At 44.5% G+C, this 20,049-nt stretch overlaps 1 protein-coding gene across 1 annotated transcript in view; it reads left to right on the top strand.

Moving 5' to 3' along the window:
- Nucleotides 1–1,964: 1,964 nt before the first annotated feature.
- Nucleotides 1,965–20,049, top strand: part of POMGNT2 (protein O-linked mannose N-acetylglucosaminyltransferase 2 (beta 1,4-)) — a 31,728-nt gene continuing 13,643 nt past the window's right edge. The window contains exon 1 of the mRNA XM_058027817.1: nt 1,965–2,025. The gene's annotated coding sequence lies outside the window, so the exon portion shown is untranslated. The remainder of the gene's footprint in view (nt 2,026–20,049) is intronic.

A 20,049-nucleotide genomic window follows, 5' to 3' on the forward strand; every position in this document is an offset into this window, starting at 1 on the left:
TTCTACTCACAAATGTTTCGGGAAGATTAATAGATATCTCTAAACATTGTTGAAATAGGGACTTTTTATTCCAGTGAAAATTCCAATGAAATAATGAAAATTATGATGATAATGATTATTTGGTACTGTTGCTCTAGTTAAAGAGATGTGGGTTCAGCATTCTGAAGCCTATCCAAGACAGGACTATAACTAAGGAACTTAATGAGAAGCAGAGTAGATGGTATCTCTTGCAATGGAGCTCACTAGTGGAGTAGTTCTTGAACAAGCTGAAAAACAAATCTCAGAAGCCTGACATTTGCCACAGGAGCTCAACACTAGAATTCACAGACACTGTAACAAAATTAAATTTTAAGTAGCAACAAGCATTCCTGAAAACCCTCAGTTCTTGTGTGCATCTCTTGTAACACAAGTTATTTCTTCAGATTATTAGCTACAAAATCTGTAAAGCAGAAAAAAGAGGCTGGAGGAAGGAGCACTAAGCTTTTAGATTTGATTTCCCCCACATGATTATCAGCTTTTCAGGAGCAAACTTTTCAATTGTTAAACTTTTTTATTAAATTCCTGCATGCATGTTTAGCAGTCCTGTCACTCTGGGAGCATTTAGCTATGCATACAAACACCAGCTAATGTGAAAGATGCTACCAAACCTCTATCAGTCCTTCCCATTGAGAGCTCTGTACGGGTTTGGAAATGGGAGCTCCCGTGAGCCTCAGTGAAGTGGATGACAAAAGCCCCAGTGACTTTGGGAGAGGCTGGGAGCAGCGGTGTTTTACCCAGGAGTGTCCACCTGCTCAGGTGATCCAGCCTCTTGTTGCAGGCTCAGCATGCTCTCGGTGGTTTTTTCAAGCTGTAATGGTCTCTGGGTTGCTCTGGTGAAGCCTGACTGGAGCAAACACCACCATGTGAATGTGACCTGCCACTGCTGTCACAACTTCCCTGGTGAGAAGGAACCTTCTAAGCATACAGGTGCCTGTGATCTGTCAGGTTTTCCTGGTGGATTTGGAGGAGTGTACTCATTGTAAGGATGGCTGCCCTCTGCTTTACCACCTCCTTCTGAGTGGAAGGGGGCAAAGAGTGTGGGCAGCAAGGAAGAAGCCTGTTGGGCAGGGGGAGCAGAGGGTGAGAAAGGAAGCCAGAGGAACGGAGGTAGGACAGTGTAAGGAGGTACAGCATAAGGGGAGGTACAGCAAAAGAGGGGAGACCTCATTGACCTCTGCAACCACCGGAAGGGAGGTTGCAGTGAGGTGGGGGCAGGTCTCTTCTGCCATGCCTAGCATGAGAGGACTAAAGGAAATGGCCAGGGAGAGTCATATAAGCTATTATAAACAATTTTTTCCCTGTTAGGGTGGTCAAGCATTGGAACAGGTTGCCCAAGGGTGTGTTGAAATCACCATCTCTGGAGGAGTTCAACAGACACTTGGACCTGGTGCTGGGTGAAGTGGTTTAGACATGACAGCGGTAGTGCTGGGTGGACACTTGGACTGAATGATCTGAAAGGTCTCTCCCAGCCTTGATGATTCGATGACTCTGTGGAAGCTGAAGAAGATTTGGGAGGAAGATGAGGAGCTGCAGTTGGGCAATGCAGAGGGCTGGGAAAAGCAGAGGGTTCCAGAAAAACGATCAGCCGAGGAGGCAAGGGCAGGGCGGGCCGGGAAGAGAGCCGGGAAGGGAACCCGCCGGGCTGCGGTGGGAGCAGGGGTGGGAGCTGGCACCGGCTGCAGGGTGTGCGCGGAACTGCCCCGAGCAGGGCCGGGGACAGCGTGTGCACTGACCGCGGGGACAGAAGCGGGGACAGGAGCGGGGACAGCGTGTGCACTGAGCGCCCAAGCAGGACGGCCGCCCTCAGGGCCCGCGAACTGCAGCCTCCACAATGCCCTTGGCCCGCACCGGGCATGCGCGGCCTGCCAGGCCCGCCCGCCCCGTTCCCGCCCGCCGCCGGGCGGGGACACCGTGAGCGAGGAGGCGGCCGGGGCGGCGGGGCCGGGCCGGGCCGGGCCGAGGGGCGGTCGCTGCCGCGGGCGGCAGGTGAGGCGGCGCGGGCGGGGGCCGGCCCGGGCTCCCGCAGGGGGCGGTTCGTGGGGGGTGGCGGTGGCCCCTGTCGCCTTCTTCCCGAAGGGGGGGAATGAGAGGAGAGGAGGTGATGAGGAAGCGGGGGGAGCGGGGCCATGTCCCTCGTGGTCGGCGGCGACCCCGCGGCGGGGAGGCGGATGCGATGAGCCCTCCCGGAGCGGGGCTGGCGCCGCGGCCGCGGGCACCTCCGCACGGACGGGCAGCGAGAGCGTTCCGGGCCGGCAGGGCAGCCCGCGGTGAGGGCAGCGGAGCAGGCAGCTGTTCCATCCCAACTCTGATAACCTCCCCAGAGGTCAAAGGCGCTGCAGGTTTAAAGCCTACTGGGAAAGGTGAAGATGTAATTATGCTCTCCTGACAGTTTTCCTTGATGGCTGAGTGCCTTGGGACACCACCCCCCTAGCCCGCCGACAGCTGTCTTCGGCTTTGAAAGCTTAGCAATGAATTTGCGAGTTTGGCCCCGATGGATAGGGATGCCGGTTTATCACACCCTGCACCTTTTTAATTATTGCGTGCTGACTAAGCATGGTGGAAAAGTTTCTCTTGGCTGTGTCAGCTCTGGATGCATTGCACATGCATGTTCCGAGGGTGGGCTCTGTGTGTCTGCTGGGTCCCCTTGCTCCCTTCCAGCCCCCCTCAGTTAACCCCGTGTTTAAATGGGCTATGAAGATAAAGGCTTCATGTTTAGAAAAATAAATCAATTGGAGAGGCACACTCTCCTCTAGTGATGAGAATAAGGACTGTATCTGAACAACTGCTCAAGCCAAGGGAACGTATCAGTGTTTTCACACCAGTGCCATAGTTGGGTAACTATTGACAAATGCTGACTGTTAAATGGTGACTGCTGACTTTGGTAATAAAACAGAAACGGCTCCTTTTAAGAGCAATCTCAAAACGCTTGAACTGATTGATTGGCTTGTTAGATCAAGCCTTGACTTAGCTGGGAACCAGAAGAGCTCTTATTCTCTGCAAGGACGTTCTCCCTGAAACAAATCTGACTTATGCTAAACACATCAGCTGTAAGACAGGGTGTTTATTTTGCAATGTCATTTTCAAAACCGTGGTAGATACCAAATGTGTGAAGTAGATACAGGAAAGCTGCCTTGCAGTCTGCTTTTCTGCCAGAGTGCATTTTGAACGGTTTATGATTGCAAGGTGGCAGTTTTACTTGGAGTCTCATTTTTGTGTTTTAATTAGCTGTCATCAAAGCTGGAGTTCAGCTTCCAACACTTGTGAAGTGTGCCATGAACATGCACTCTAGATGCCTGGGTAATGTTTTGGAACTAGTTACTTAGAGCCCACTCTCTATTCAGCAATGGATTGACTATATGGAAATCTCTTTCCAGCTAAATTTCCAATCTCCTCAGTCGCATCTCATTGTGAACTTACTGAGGTTTGCTTTAATCATCTGGAAATTGAATATTCTCATTCCCCTTTTTCTCACCCCCTTTCTCTTAAAAGTTGTTGCTTTAAAGTGTTCCATAAGTGCTGTGGGTTTAAATAGTTCCCTATGACATTAACCCACATTCAGTTGCTGCTCCCCAGTGTTTTTAATGTGTCTGGCCTGTGCTCTAACATAGCAAGGTCTTTAGGAGGTGTTTTAAAACATAGGGACCTAGAGAGATCTTCCACGAGTAAAACTGTCAAATGATCAGAGCCATAGATGACTTTTCTCAGCAGAAGAAACTGCTTTCTTTTTAAAATGGCTTTTCCAGTCAGGGTGTATCTAGGCTATGAGGGAGTGGATTTTTCTAGGAAGTAGTGGGAGGCAGGAAGAATCATGAAAAAGGAGGTGGCGCAAAGGAGAGCATTAAACCACAGAGCCAGAGCCAGATCACAGATCCTCAGCTATGCAGATAAAATTTCTTCAAAAGGGCAAAGATCTCACACTGTGGGACAGTATTTTCTTAGGTTGTGCTCCAGGGTGGTTGCAGAATTCAGTGTTGAAGTTTACATTGAGAGGTAGAGTAGATCTGTGGGTCCACAAAGGCCAGGGAAGAGCGGGCTGGGAAGAGTCAGTGCAGTTTTGGGGAACATGAGTGATGCTCCTCTCTTTTTCTGGCTGCCCTCCTGGGGAAGCAGCAGCTGTCCCTAAGGGACTTTGCACCAATGACACAGCACTGAGGGTTAGTCTCAGGGTCTCAGCTGGTCAGAGTGACCCCAAGATATGTTAGAGAGTCTCTTTTCCCAGCCTGGCACTCAAAGAAGGAGTCAGAGCTCTTCATTTCTCGGTCTCAAGGTTGTTTATTGTATCTTATCTATAGAATTCCTTCTCCTGGCCTGCCAAGGTCCGCTCAGCAAGACAGTCCGAGGCACTCTGCCAGCCTCCGGGCTGTGTTATCTTTTTATACTAAAAACTACATATACAATAGTTACAATTACTTTCCAATACCTATCATCTAATGTTAGACAGTGAGCTTCTACTCTAAACCAATCTGAAAGTACCAACATCACAGCACATGGAGGCCAAGAAGGAGAAAGACAGGACACACCCCAATTCCTCCATCTTCTCCCCTGAACCCCCATTCTAAAAACCTCAAAAAACTTTTTTTCACCCTGTGATCAATTCACTATCATTCTTAAATTTCGTGGCTTGTAATTCTTCATATAAGGCTGGTAATTGTTTTTTCCAAGAGCTAAATCAAAGGCACAGGGGTCTTGGGCTCTGTGCCAAGGTCTCTGAGTCCCCTGGGCAGGGGCTTGAGCCCTCCAGGGCAGCCAGAGGAATTTCCTGGGTTCCCAGATGTTAGCATTTGTTGGTGGTTCTGCTGTGCTGGATGAAGGCATGACATGGACCCTCTTCCTTCTAAAGGGTTAGGTCTCCCCCCCTTTCCTTCACCTTCTGTGGTAGAACGTGTTCCCTTCTCCATCAGCACACCACCTGCTCCGACACCACTCTGCCACCTTCCCCATACAGCTGTCTCTCCCTGTCCTGGGAGCCAGCTGGTAGGTGTGAGGGGCTGGAAGAAAGCGGCTTTCTTTCTTTGCCTTCCAAGCGTGCAGGTTTGTTGTATTGCCACGGATTACTGCCCAGGTTCTGCCTGCTGGCAGGGCAGGGGAGGGAGGGCCACTCACCCCTGGTGGTGCCAGGCAGTGCCCGGCTCTGGCTGCGTTTGGCACAAGCTGTGAGCAGGCATTGAGCTCGGCACGGGGGAGGCTCAGCTGGGAGTGTTCAGAGCCAATTACTGGACGCAGTCTGTGTATGACAAGCTTCAGTTTCATTAGCTGCCTCCCAGGAGTATCGAGCTGTGCGGCTCACCTTTGCAGAGATCAGAGTCTCCTCTGTGATGTTATTAGGTGTTTTTAAAAATAGCTTCATCAATCCACTTTAAAAGAGCTGGTCTGCTCTGATAACAGTGCCTGCTGGTGCTTTTCCAGATAAGGAACTTGTCACTTTTCCTGCTGTCATACATGCAGCTTCTGCCCTATTTAGAATACAGTATAAAAAAAGACTACAAAATAACCACCAGTCTTGAGTAAAGATTTATGTGTTTAGTTTAGTAACAACTGAACACTCCTTGTTTAACTGCTTTGGACAGTATTGGTTTATGAGGAAGTTAGGATCAATCTAAATGCAGAAGATAACAATTTCACATACCAGTGTCTTGAGCAAATCTTCATGATAATGTCTCTTACGTAACAAAATGACAACAGGCCAAAGATATCTTTTTTTTTTCCCTTTCTGTCCCAATTAGAAATTCATTAGCTTTAAAAAGAATCTGAAATATTATGTTGTTCATGTATGTGTATAATCTATACAGTGGTGGGAAGGAACCAGATGAAAAACCAATTTAGTTGGCTTAAAATCAATTTCAGTCTCTTTTGGGGGTCTGAAAAGAAGTTCCCAGCAGTATCATGAGGAAACTGCAATTGCAGGACATACCTAGTAATTCATTCTATAATGGTGTATGCAGGAGCAGTGTTTTAATTTACACATTTCCTTTGATGTTTTGTGAGCAGATGGCATTTTTAAAAAGGTCTGTTAATTCTGTGGGAATTTGGTAATGCCTAATTGCTGGGGAATCAGAATAGAGTAGGAGTCAAAGTGAAGCTCCTGACTTCTCTGCTCTCAAAAGGGAGACAGCCCTCTGCAGCCTCATTTTTAAGGTACTGTCCTTTTAGAAATCCTTGCTTAAGAATATTCACCAGTGCCCTCAGCATAGATTTGGAACTTGCTGATTAGTCTCCATTAATTGGACTCTTCTCCATGAACCAGACACTTGTTACTACAGGTAAAGCATACTGGGGTGATCATGTGGGACTTACTGTGGGACACGGTGCCTTGTGGATTTTCATAAGAAAGCCCTTTACTCTTTCTCTCTTTCCCTTTTTCTCACTTGTTTCATGGTTCCTTTCCTTTTATTTTTCCTTTCTCTGTTTCTGTCTCTTTCATTACACCTTTGACTTGGTTGGTGTACTTCAGGCACCTGCCTAAAGTGTTTGCAGCAAAGGACCTAAGTACCTATTTGCACTGTGACATCAAAGGATCACATCTTGAAATTACAACTTTTCCTTTGAACAAGAAGAAGAAAAGGTTCCTGGTTGCTATGGTGATGAGCACTATATAAATGCCTATAAATAAATAAAGTAAACAGCTGATTCATGGACTTTGATTTGCACTATTTTTTGCTTTTCTAATGAGATATTAAATATCAGAAGGGGAGGAAGTGACTTTCTATTAATTTTACTAAATACATGTTATGCCTTCTCTTTTACAGTATTTCAGCTGAGAACAGTAAAATAGTAAGATCTGTATTTTTCTCTCTGTAGGAAGTTGATGATTTGAAAAATCATAGTCTAGTATTTATAGAAAAAACTTTTAAATGCCAAAAAGCAGTCCAGTAAAAAGATGATGTCCATTTTCAGTTTAATCAGAACATACATTTTGAGCTAAATGCCTATTTTTCTTATCTCTAAGAGACTATTAGAGCTGTTGCAACATTAAAGTTCCAGTCAAAAGTGTCTATAAATGTAATTATGTTCTTCTGCAGTATTTGAAACCCCACTGGTGCACAACAACAAAACTTGAAAATGTCACCGACTTTTTCTTTTATGTCAAAATGACAAAGGCACAGTGAAAAATCATACATTCCTCATTGAAGTTCGAGGAGGAGGGCAGAATTGGCTTTTTCATAAGCTTTTTGTTCTCAGGGCTATGATGTAAAAGTAGCTTTCTCTCTGTGCTGAAGGTGATAATTGTAAAATGGATTGGATGGAGACAATAAACAGCGCACTGGAGTAATCCCACACTCAGGTGTTTCTCACTCAGGAAATGGGTGCAATTTGATTAACAGCAAAGGAGAGTCTCTAATGGAAGGAGCTGTCCTTAGGGGAAGGAAAAAAGGTTTGTGTGATATACAGAACTACTCCTTGGTTAAAGGATCAGTCTGGTTTCTTGGTGGAAAGTGATTGTGCCACACTGGCCTGAAGAGAGATTGCCTCAGCCCTGAGCTGTGGAGTGCAGCTTGTGCACTGACAGGGAGTAGATCTGTTTTCTTCCACAGTCACAGCTTTGTATTCAAAGCAACTGTCAGATTTCCAAAGCACTTGGAGCACCATCCTGCCCTATTAAACAATGATAAAGTAACACCACATCCTTCACTGTCTTCCTTCCCTCTGTGCATTCAGATTCATGTCTGTTTGCTTTACCAATTAAAATATATTTGACTAAATACCTTTTACTTCCAAGCGTGGGTAATTGGGAGGACAAGGACACGTGGTAGTTGCAGTTTGCAGTTACACACAACTTCATCTCACAGAGCAAAACTTGTATCTGCACACAGCTTAGAAGGCAGGGGCAGAACAGGAGCAAGGAATGGTGTCCCTGAGGGTCTCACTGGAGCAGTGACAGCCTGCTCCAGTTTGATTTGTGTTTCATAGGCCTCTCACTTTTGTCACAGCTGAGCTGCTGCTGTGGCCAGGCTGGTGGTGCTCACCTGAAGAACAGTGACAGCATCAGTGAAATAGCCATGGAGCTGCTTCTGAACCTGCAGTTTCCTGCCGTGGGACTGTGCTCATCTCTCAGAGGGTGGCACAGTGTCCTGACCCTGGCCCTGTGCCTGCCACAGCTCTGTTTCCTGTGGGCCTGAGGCTGGAGCAGGCTGTGCCTGCTGGAATGTCATTTGTACTCCACATGTATCAAAGGCAGTTTTGCCTGGATTGAGGGTAGGTTTGGACAGGACAGACCTTCGTGACCAGCAGTGGACAAGGCAGTCCAATGTCTCTCCTAAAGGAGTTGCTAGAGAGGCTGATGAGGTTTGTAGGCATCCTGAACCCAAACAGAATCTGCTGCTTGCAAGAGCAACAGGGAGATGGGAAAGGTGGCAAACAGGGAGTCTTGAATGTGCTTCAGTTTGCAGCTACTCCCAGGGCTAACCACATGGTTTTGGTGTTCCTGGAGACCAGGCGGGTGCTGGAGCAAGACCAGGCTCCAGAGTCATTGACAGAATTTTCTCAATTGAAAAGCAGCATTGTTGGTAGTACATACTGCCTTTAAGGGAGAGCCATCTTTATTTAGAAGTCTTTTCTTTGGAGAGGAGGATGAAATATACATATAGATATTAATGAGAGGACAAACTGTTGAGAACAAGCTGGAGCTGTTGTGTATCTCCTTTTCTGGCATGGTTAGGACAAAGGGTGAAACAGATTTTTTTTTTCCCATTCCTCAGAAGCTCTGCTTATGTGTGGTTAGAATTATTTTTTTTTTTTCTGTCAGAATTTTTTTAATAGATAGATATGATCCAGGACCATCTGGTGGAATTTGCTGTTGTCACATCTAGGTTTTCTGATGTATTGCCTGTCAAGTTATGTTGTATGTTCAGATGAATTTCTCATATGATCTGCTGACAGCTACTGACAGTCCTGAGATGGGAAGTTGGAAGCCTGGGGGGAAGAACAGAGGGGCAGAGTTAGCTTTTAAAATGTAGCTTTGATCGCTTTTGATTGGTGAGCTTTTATTTCTGGTATTTATGGGTGACTTTTTTCGTGAAGAAATGTGAATGAGTGAACTTTAAACCAAGTACACCTAAACTACTGTAATTTTACTTGTAAGGTCTTGGAAGTCTGCCTATAGTTTGTTGTTGATTTTATTTCTTTCTTTCTCCTTAGTTGTTCTCTATCCTTAACTCTCCATCTGTAGACAATCTCACACCTACTTAAATTGCAGCCTTTTCTTCCTCCTTTACTCCTCAGTCCTTATCCAGTCCCTTTTTAGAAAGACCTCAAAATATTTTTGTATTTGCTAGGATACCATTAAGAATCCTAATAATCATAGTATGCTAATCCTAAATCCTAATACCATAATAATTCTGTAGTAAAATGAACTTAGATTTTTGGCAAATTCATATTAACCTTTGCAGACAGATCACATGTATAAAATCAATAAGCATCTCTGAAATAACTACAGTAATTATTTTCTTGCTGATATAATACTCAAATAATTAATTAAGTAGATGGTTTTTGATGTAGAGATCCACAGTGCAATTGCATTTCCTCACACACTGACAAAGATAATGCTCTACACTTTGTAAACCAGAATCCAAATAAGCCATAAGCACTTCAGTTTTGTTCTTCATTTTTTTCTGCCATAATTTGAAGCTCCAAGTAGCAATTATAGGCTGGTGACAAGATAAATTTCACAACCTGTTGTCATTCATCATTTTTCAATTGGCTAGATCAGAAAATAAGTGATTTGTGTTTGAACTTTAAAGGTTTTTAGTTTATATAGACTGGTAGAAAGCGTGGTACCGGCATTTCTGAGTGGGTTGGGAGGAAGCCTGTTTATAGCCAGAGGTGGGATTGCCCTGCAAAGGCACATCCAGGTGTGGCTCTGAACTCAGACTCACCCCTTCTCTCTCAAAGCTGTCCTGGTTATACTGGGCCTCGAAGCTGGAAGTCACTCTTGAGAAGGAAAAAGCTTTCTTCCATGGGAATCTGGATCTCAAGATGACAGTCCCCAGGCTCAGGGGACTCTTGCTGAGGAAGAAGCTGGAAGGCATTTACTTGCCTCTGGTCACTCCTGTGAGTCCTTGATGCTACTTCCCGGACTGGGGACTGCGAGTGCCCTTCTGTGGCAGTCGAGAGAGGGATCATATTAAGCTGGCCAGGCCAGTAGAACCTGAATATGGGGACCACTGTTGTGAACTCCAGTCTTGTTCCATACTTTTAAAGTATCAGATAAGGAGACTTGGAAGTGAACCCACTCCTGTGATAGGGGAGGGATTGAATATGCAAGGGTCAGTGTAAAGATGCAGCAGCTCTCCATGGTGGTGGTGACCTCTGTTGGATGGAGTTCTGTTCAAGCATCAGCTCAGCTGTTTTCACAAGTGGACTTCGAAGGAAACCCCATAGATGGAATATGGCCAAATCCTCTGCCTGTAACATGTTTGATGGCACTGCAGGGTGGCAAAGCTGGTCTTCAGTCCTTAAATGCATTAAATTAACTCCAGGCAGGCTTGCTGAGGAAAGGGTAATGAAGCGGGTCCGAAATGGGCCGTGTGCGCTCAAGCACATGCACTGGGCTGAATGCTCCAGGCAGCACTGCCACAGGCACGTGGCTCTGGAGCAGGCAGGTCAGGGGCACACTGGGCTGTTTGTTAAATGTATTGCAGACCACAGGTGCAGCCAAAATCACTTAGCCAGGCATCAAAGAGAAAAAGGCAGGAGGGAGAGCAATCCCATCAGGAGAAACTTGTGAGAGGAGCTGGATGCAGTCTGGCATAATGCTGGCTTGTGGAGGATGTGTTCCAGTCAGCACCCTCTCAGGACCTGCCTAGCCCACTGTAGAAAAGATTTCAGCTTCTGAAAATTGAGATGAGAATCTCAACACATGGATTGTGTACTTTCAGGTAGAGGCAGCATCTGAACAGGTTTGCAGTGTGACTGACATTGTGCAGCCTTCATCTTTACTTCATGGGATGAAGAGGTGGGAGGGTGGAGATTTCTTGAAGCACCTGGATAGAGGCAGAACATAATTTTTCAGAGTTCCTTTGTCTGGAGGAGTACACAGCCCATATATAATTCAGAAACATGTTAAAAAGTAGAGAGCTGCTGTCTTTAAAAATCAGTGAGCACCCAAGTCTGTTGGTTTAAAATCTTGAACTACGTCTAAAATGAACCAAGAAAATGTGTACAAAAACTAAGCTCTTCATAATCTTAGAATAATGTGTATTTTCCACATTTAAGCTGAAATACCTGGAGCTGCACATGGATTTATCCTTGTCAATTCTTCTGAAATCATGTTTAATAGAGATGTTCTTTTCAGATGGGATCTGTAAACAGATTTTGTTTCTTTTGTGGTAAATCTTGCTTCACCCACTTTTTGTTTTCTTTTTTTTGCTTCTTCAAGCCTTTTCTTCCTTCTTCTGATTTAAACCTGATGATGTTATGCTATAGTTAAATTATCAGAGAGGGAGAGTGATATCAGTGTCCTCCACCTTGTAGTAAAAAAATCTATATTTTTGTTTTCTGCAGTGTATTGAGAGCAAGATAAACGAGCAGGGTGTTGCCATCCTTTATCACAGTCAGAATGATAAATGCCATGTCCTGGAAAGCTTAAAGATGTGTAAGAATGCAAATCCTTGGCCCACAAGGAGATGTGTTTGAAAGTGCAGATCCAGCCAGGAGTTAAGCACATCCTTAAATCTAAGCAGAAGCGTTGCTTCCATTGGGTGTACATATCTGGCACCACGCTGTGTGGGGTAAGCAAAGCTCAGTCTGTGAAAGGAGATCTGACTTGTTCTAGTGGCTTGAAGTGGGATAAGAAGATGAGCCTTTTCCTGTCCCCTTGAAGAGCAGTCTGAGGATAGTGCAGGTTTAGCTGTTCTGTGTTACTGTCACACAACAGTGTGAACTGATGTAAAGGAGATGCTGATTGTTTGGTACCTTACAGTGCATCCCTCCCTCCACTTCTCACTTTTCACCCTCTGCCCGTGTCTGCTAACCATGAGCAGAGAGCCTTGTTTGTAGCAGGCAATACAGCACCACAGCTCCTCAGCTTACAAGGTGGAAGCGCTACAAGGGACTGAGGATGTTACATGGGAGTGCAGGACTTTTCCTCCCTAGCAAACAGGGAAATATGTAGAAATCTTCAACAATTCCCAACTTAGCCAAGAAGGCCAATGACTTCCTGCGGGGCATCAGGGACAGCATCATCAGCTGGGCAAGGGAGGAGATTGTCCTGCTCTGCTCTGCTCTGCTCTGCTCTGCTCTGCACTGGGGTGGCCTCACCTCCAGTGCTGGAGGCAGTTTTGGGAGCCACAATGTAAAGAAGACATTTAACTGTTAGAGAGTGTCAGAGGAGGGCAACAAGGATGGTGAAGGGTCTGGAGGGGAAGCCTGGTGAGGAGTGGCTGAGGTCACTGGAACCTGGAGGAGGCTGAAGGGAGACCTCATTGTGGTCTTCATTATCCTCATGAGGGGAAAGGAGGGGCAGGTACTGATCTCTTAACTCTCATGACCAGTGACAAGACCCAAGGAAATGGCATGAAGCTGAGTCAGAGAATGTTTAATTTGGATATCAGGAAAAAGTTTTTCACCCAAACAGTGGCTGAACACTGGAAGAGGCTCCCCAGGGAAATGGTCACAGCACCAAACCTGACAGAGTTCAAGAAATGTTTGGACTATGCTCTGGGACATATGGTGATTCTTGAGATGTTCTACATGGGACCAGGAGTTGGACTTGATCCTGATGAGTCCCTTCCCTTAGCATATTCTAAGATCTTTTCTCTATCTGGTTCTTTTTCTGGTTGTCCTTTAGTGGAAATACTCTCTTTGTCTCTGTTTTCTTTCCTCCCCTGTAGTTAATTTTCCTGCCATGTTTCTTGCTTCTTTTTATTTGATGTCATGTGTGCTTTCTGAGGATGCAGTGTATTCTCTGCTCTCATGGCTGTCCACATATTCCTGGTAGTGTGAAGTCATCTATGTCTTTCCTCATGGATTTGAGCTGGTTTTCTAACTGGGAGGTGATATATCATTTTTGTGTACAGGTGGAAATGTTTTATTTGGTTTTTTTTTTGTACTGAATTAGATGTCATCCCTCTTGCATCCTTGAGACTCTAAAAGAGAGATGGAGGCTGAGTTTTCCTGATGCACTGATTTTACAGCATCAGTTTCACTGAATTAACACCAGCTGATCCAACAGCATTGTGGCTGGCACTGACATTCTCACATTCTTCTCCTGTGTTTTAAGTGATTTTGTTTACTTCATACAGTGCAATGAGGTCTCAAGCTCATGACTGGACATTTCTTGGTGTTCTATTGGTAAATACAGATAAAAAAGATAATCTTCCTGTCTGGTCTTTTTTTTTTTTTCCCTAGGGCAGTCTTTGAAGGCTGCACCTTCTGTTGTACATCCTTTGTCCAAGTGTGTCTTTTTTTTTGTCTATTCCCCTCCTACTTGTTTCTTCTCTTCCTTCCCTTTTTTTTAGTTCTAGGTCTTCTTTCTTCTTTTGGGTTGTTTTGTTTAGGTTTGAGAAGAGACACACCTGAGTTTAAGTACGGTTGGCTATTTGGAGTTAACTTGGAAGTCTTCCTTACAACTGCCATGTAAGCAAAGAGCTCAGCAATTTTCCCCTTCATCTCTCCAAGCTTTTTCCAGCGTCAACTGAAAAGTTTCACAAACTTTTGCCATTCTGCCTCCAGCTTTCACTGCCCTTTGACCATCTTGTGCTCCAAAGCTTGCTTTGTCATACCTGTGAGAGGCTGTGCTTCACAGTTCTCACATCCTAACCAACTGATGTTTCCCTTTTCCATTGTAAAGTGTTTCACCTCTTCCTTTGAAAACACACAATGCAAGTGTTCTCCTCTCCTCTGCCCTTTGACTCTGCCTTATGAAACTGCAGCAGAGATCTGGGTACTCACTAGGCAGCTGGACTTCTCTGCTCAGTTGCATCCAGGAGCTCTTTCTTCAGCTGCTAGATGTTCTGAAGGCCACATGTGTATAAAAAGGGGACAAGGGCTCATTTTGATATTAAATAAGGATTTCTTGGTTCTAGTGTGGAGGTGGCTTGGGATTAAAGATGAAAGGAATAAGAGTTTGTTTGGTAGCAGAAGAGGTTTCTCATATTTATGAAAAAATGGTTTTTGTACCACGCAGCTTACTTGCCAAAGTTCAGCTGAGAAAATGTTGTTCTCAGTGAAAACAGATCATGTGTTTTCAGTTGCAAAGATTTCTTTGTGTATGGTGTTAATTGCCTTTCCATATTTTTACTGTTTTACCTTAACAATTTGATTATACATGTGTTTTTGCTCTCGAGAGACAGTGGGTGTGATACAATCTCTGTTTTAAACTGTTACCATGTAATTAGCAGGGAAAGATATCTCTAAAGTCTGATCTGCTGGCTTCTTTGCTGCTCAAGAAGCAAAGAGCAGCTGAATTATGGGATTTGAGCCCTTGACTGGAAGTCCTTGTTGTGTAAATTTGGCATAGGCTGCTTCTGTTTCAGAGAACTAACTCTTTCTTCTGCTCAGAGTTGTGTATTAGGACCATGCTTTAATGACATCAAGAAATTGTGATGGGTTTCCTGGTTATGCTTTATGTACCCCTTGTATGAAGAAGGCTTGCACACAGATCTTTCTTAGGCATCTAGTTATGTTCTCTGATAATAAACCATACAGGCTTTTAAAGGTCCTTCTTGTGAAGTCTTATAGACAATACTGAAAAGTAATCTTTGTTCTCCCTTCTCAGAGCTTCAGAACTTCTAAACCAGAATGGGATGTTTCTGCTAAATTCTTCTCAAAGCTATGCTGGGAGTTTTTAATGTCTTTTGGTACTAAAAATTCACCCATTCTATTTTAGGGATCAATTTTGTATACTCTTCACTGAATAACAACACTCTTGGCAGTTCAGTTCTCTTCACTGGTGTACTAATGTGAATGTTTTGTTCTAGGAGTGGTACTCAGCTGAGAGTTTAGACCTTGGTTTCTTTAAGCTCAGAGACTCATCTGCAGTTTTAAGCTGGATGTGACTTTTGAATCACAGGTGACCAATGAAATACTTAAGCACAGTCAATGTAACATACCTTGGAAATGCCTTGAAAGAATTTGAAATCAACTGCCTCTGTCCCTTCCTCTCTCCCAGGGGAACAACCCTTCTGAGTTTGTGTGTAGGGACTGCACTCCCCCTGTGCAGTCAGTGATTCCCTGGATTTGGTGGGTTTTGCATGAGCTTCTGGCAGGCAGGCAGGCAGATGTAGTCACTGAGTGACCACAGTCCGTGACACAGACGCTCACTGCTACGCCTTTGATGCATTGGAAATGAGTGATTTGTGAATTGCTTTGTGTCTTACTTTGCTGTTGTTTTCCCCTCTCCCAGCTGGCCACATGTAATGTAAATTGAGTGGGATGGTGGTGGATTGTGAATTGAAATCCCTTCACACTGGAAAATTAGTTTCCCTGAGCACATGAGGCTTTCATGTGTAGTTATGTGGACAAAAAGCTCTCTCCAGAAAGGTGTGTGACAGCACTTTCATGACCTCTTTTTTTGCCCTGACTCGACCGTATCATAAACTCACTTTTGTGAGCCAGACCAGACTCAGGCTGTTCCTGCTGTTGTCATTTATTTCAATTTTAATTTCAGTGTATTCCTGCTTACCTTTCACAACAGCTAGGAAGAGTGGCGGGAGGGAAGAGGAGGAGCAGTGAAAAATAAAAAGGTTCACAAAGATTAATTTGCTGTGTAATTTTCTCCTTTAGAAGGAGGGAGAGACACACCTGGGAAAATAGGCTATCAGACCTCTAAGCACACAGATGAAATACTGCCCTTTCTAGCAGACTCTGTGGTGTTGCACTGAGGCAGTTCACTTACTCAGCACTAAAACTATACGACCAGATTCATTTTGAGGAGGCATGATGTGGTTTTCTCTGTGTGTCTGCATTTTTACTGCCTTTAGCTAAGTTAGGACCCTTGGTGCTTATCACTTTTTAATGATTTGTTCTTACCTCTGCTCCTTGCTTCTGGCTGTTTGTTCTTTACTACTTAGGTTGTTATTCATGTTCATGTAGAGACCTGAGAGTTAATAGAAAATGAAGATTGGAGTTGCTCTCACCTTCCCTTCTCCTGTAAGGTTGCCTGGGACAGCTCCACAGACATTTATATAAGGCTTTGCAGCATCTTGGCTTCTGACTCTGCTATGGTTGTGTCAAAGTATAAAGCTAAAGCTAGGAAGCCAGCAGCTCATTGAAATTACTTCTTTGGATTTATAAAATCATTGATTAATCATCTTTTAATGTGGGTATAAACATAGAAGAAATACGTAGTCTCTGTCTTAATTGTAATCTTTTATATGAATTTTGCAATAGTCATACATATGTATTATATACAAATTATATATATATACTTAGCACAGAGGTCACAAGGCAAGCTATTATACACAAAGTTCTCTAGTCCTTGCTTAATTTATGTGCATGTATTGTCCCACTGGAACACAGGACTCTTGTGTGCATGCTTATTTTTAAGCTTTAAGTATATTAAATGAGACAAGAGGGGTTTTATTTCAGCGTATTTTGGGGTTTAGTTTGGTTCATCACCTGGATGGTAAAGAAATGGTGGTTATTTTGTGTAACTGTAAGTCACTCAGCACAATGGTTGTTTCCTAGTCAGTCCTCAGTCCCTGACTTCTGTGCTTTCTCATTTTACATACTTACTGCAGTAACACAGGTGCAGATTTGGGTCTTCATAGTTGCAAGAGAAGCTTTTTGTGCTGTAGCTTTAATCCCTTTGCCTGGAAGGAAGGGTCGGCTACCTCAGCAGATTGTTCCTGTCAGCCTCCAGGTTAGATTATAAGCACATCATTCTGCCACAGAAGGAGTGAAGCAGGATGAACCAAGGCAGGAAGGGTCTAAATGTCCTCTATCTCTGACCTCGCCTCACTTGGGATAGGATTCACTGGCTATGGCCAATATGTATGTGTATTTTAGTCTTGGCTTCAAGGTCACCAGACCTTCCTCTTTGAGGCTGCAGGGTGTGGCAGTGCTTATGTCCTTACTGTGGCTCATCCTGGGGATGCTTCACTGCTGAGAGGGCTCAGCCCTGCTCCAGCCCTCCCTGTGCTTGCTGGCTTCTCTGGGGACGGCTGCATCAATGCCAGCAGGAGCCTGGGGATGGAAAAGCACATCCTGATGTAGGAAGCTGTCTGGAGAGCCCTTGATGTCTTGAAATACTCTGTAAAGTAGCTGAAAGACCACTCTATTCTTGGCTTTGCAAATACCAGCACATGGATCCAGAGCTGCACAAAATGAATGAGGGCAGATGTTTGGAACTGGAGCTGCCTTGAACAGCAGTTGCTTTATTGGGCTGATGTTGCTTCTCTCTCAGCAACAGTCAGGTTACACTTCAGTTACTTGAAGAGATTCTCATTGCCAAAGACTTGACTCAGCATTTGATGCAACAGAGGCAGCAGATATTGCTGGTAGGAAGGAAGGGAACAGAAATGAGCTGCTGTGGCAGGGTTGGGTAAGGAATCTCCCATCATGGAAGGGCCACAGGTGAACAGCAACTGTGTCAGTGGTTTTGCAGGTGCTCCTCTTTCAACAGATACTTCCTGCGTTTTCTCTGAAACTTTCACCTTCTCGTGTGCATTGAATGTCATATTGTTTATTTATGGGAGTGTTAAAAACTCCACACAAGTGAGTCACAAGGAGACCCACTTTTCATTGTAGAGAAATAATGCTTTGATTTATTGGTGGAAAAAAATGGGGGAAAACATTAACCACCTTGGTTTTTATTGCTATTCAGAAAAATACAACAAGTCTAATACAAAAATTTCCCATCATGTCAAGCTTGGACTTCTTTGTCTTGCTGCTGTGCCCTTGATAAATATGCCTAAATTCAATAGTCTTTCCATGAATTTTCCAGCTGCTGAGGGCATGAAGAAGCTCTTCTTAGGTATTGAACTGTAAATGGATGCATATGGCACCTGGAGGAGTTGAAATGGGCTTTTACAATTAATTCAGTGTATTCATCACACTTCCCCTGTTGTGTGCAGCGGTTCATGTTGAAGCTGAGAAAGATGATTCATTTGCTTTCTTCTCCCTCCTGTCAGTAGCAGCAGTAGCCCTCAGACCAGCAGTAAATGCCTGGCCTGCAGCCATGTGTTACTACCTCACTTCTGGGCCTTCTGATGATACTGTAATCAGAAGAGGGACAAGGTAAGAATTCTTTTCCATGGGGAAAATCAGACTGAGATTTTTATCAAAACCCAGTTGTTGGGATATTTTTTAATTGGCCAGCAGATATTTTTCATTTGTATGGCTTATGGTGTCAGGAAACAGAGGTGTGATTTCTTTATCTCCTGTATAGGTTATTTTCTAATTTGTGAGACCTAATGCTCTGTTCTGAAATTTCATGTGACTGTCAGCACCCCTGGGATATGCCCCCCACTCAAAACATGGATGTTTTGTGCTCCCTTAGCATGAGTCCAACAGGTTACACTACAGGGAGGGTATCCTGTGATACATGCTCCTACCTGTTGTTAATATTCCACTGCTGACCTAGGAGTAGGGGTGGGTTGTATGCTGGCTGCATCCTTTAAAATGTGAGGAGGATGTGTTGTACAGGTGTGGCTGAAGGGGGCGTTGGAGGCAAAACAATCAGTTTGCAATTGTGGGACTCAAAATGGCAGTAAACCTTTTTATTTCCCCTGATTTGATTTAGATTCTCCTTTAGCTTGGCTCTGAACTATTTTCCTGTCATGCTGCTGTTCTAGCTACTTCCAGGCATTTGTCAGAGACTGGCTAATTGAAGCACATGCTCCAGCTTGGATCGAAACTGCTGTTTTGATCCACACTGTAGATGCTGTTACTGCTTCCTTGTGGAGTTCTTTCCATGAACTACTAGGACTTTGGTTTGTAGGTTTGGATTATCAAGGTTTTTAAGAAAGCACAAAGTCTCTGAACATAGAAAAAGTGGAAGGTTAAAACAAAGGCAGCTTCAGGCAACAGTCCTATCATAGAATATTCTGAGTTGGAAGGCACCCATGAAGACCATCCAAGTCCTGGGCCTTGATCCTTGAAGCCCTCCTGTAGTCCTGATTGTGAACTAAGATGTCCTCATCAGTTCTGGAACAGCTGCAGCCCACTTGCAAAGCAGGTGCATAATCCAGTGAAGGCAGTGGATTAAATTCTTGGACATCTTAAGCCCTGTCCTTTGAATACTTCCACACAGTTGTTATCTGTTCATCCCTATAGATCTAAGTGCCTGTTGTTGTTTTGTATTTCTATTATGTGTCTTCCATAACTTGGCACCCTATTATGTTCACATTCAGGGGTGTTTTTTCTTTCAATTGATGTGATATTAACATCTTAATTTCCTAAGACATCTGTGAGACTTGCTGGTTATGACTACCCTGTTTGCCTCAATAGACAGGAGAAGAGGCTCTCTTCCTTTTCCTCCAAAATTCCCAGGACAAGTCATGCCGACATGGCCTCCAACTTAAAGCTAAGTTGTGGGTCCAGGAAGGGTTTCCCAGGTGTGCAGGAAGCCCCTGGACCTTGTGCACAGCAAGTGCAGTGGGAAAAGAAGATGGGAGGAAGGTGTGTGAGGAGCAGAGTGTGTCAAGCTTGTGGCTACTCCACCAGCAGCTCCTTGAGAGCAGCAGTGACAGAGTTGGTAACTTATTCCTCTCTGTCCTTTACCATGTTTACTCTGTCACCTGTGGTCTAACAGGCCCCAGCTTCTGTCTTGAGCCCTGGACCCCATGAATACAACCTTGGAACACACAAGAGGTTTTGATTGTTGGTAGATTTTTGACAGGAAGCTGCTCCCATATTAATGGATGGCGGATTTTTGACAGGAAGCTGCTCCCATATTAATGGATGCTGGTGTGGTGCATCCCACCCAGATCCCATTGACAGGCTCAGTCTTTTTGTCTGTAAAATGGGAGATGTGTGTCTTCAGGTGAGGTTGTGGCTGAATATTGAAGTGTCATCTGAGAGAGGGCGGATGATCTTCCTGCTGCCTGAGCAAAACCAGTTAACAAATAGCAA

This window comes from Melospiza georgiana, chromosome 1 (genome assembly GCF_028018845.1).
Source record: "Melospiza georgiana isolate bMelGeo1 chromosome 1, bMelGeo1.pri, whole genome shotgun sequence".
NCBI lineage: Eukaryota > Metazoa > Chordata > Aves > Passeriformes > Passerellidae > Melospiza > Melospiza georgiana.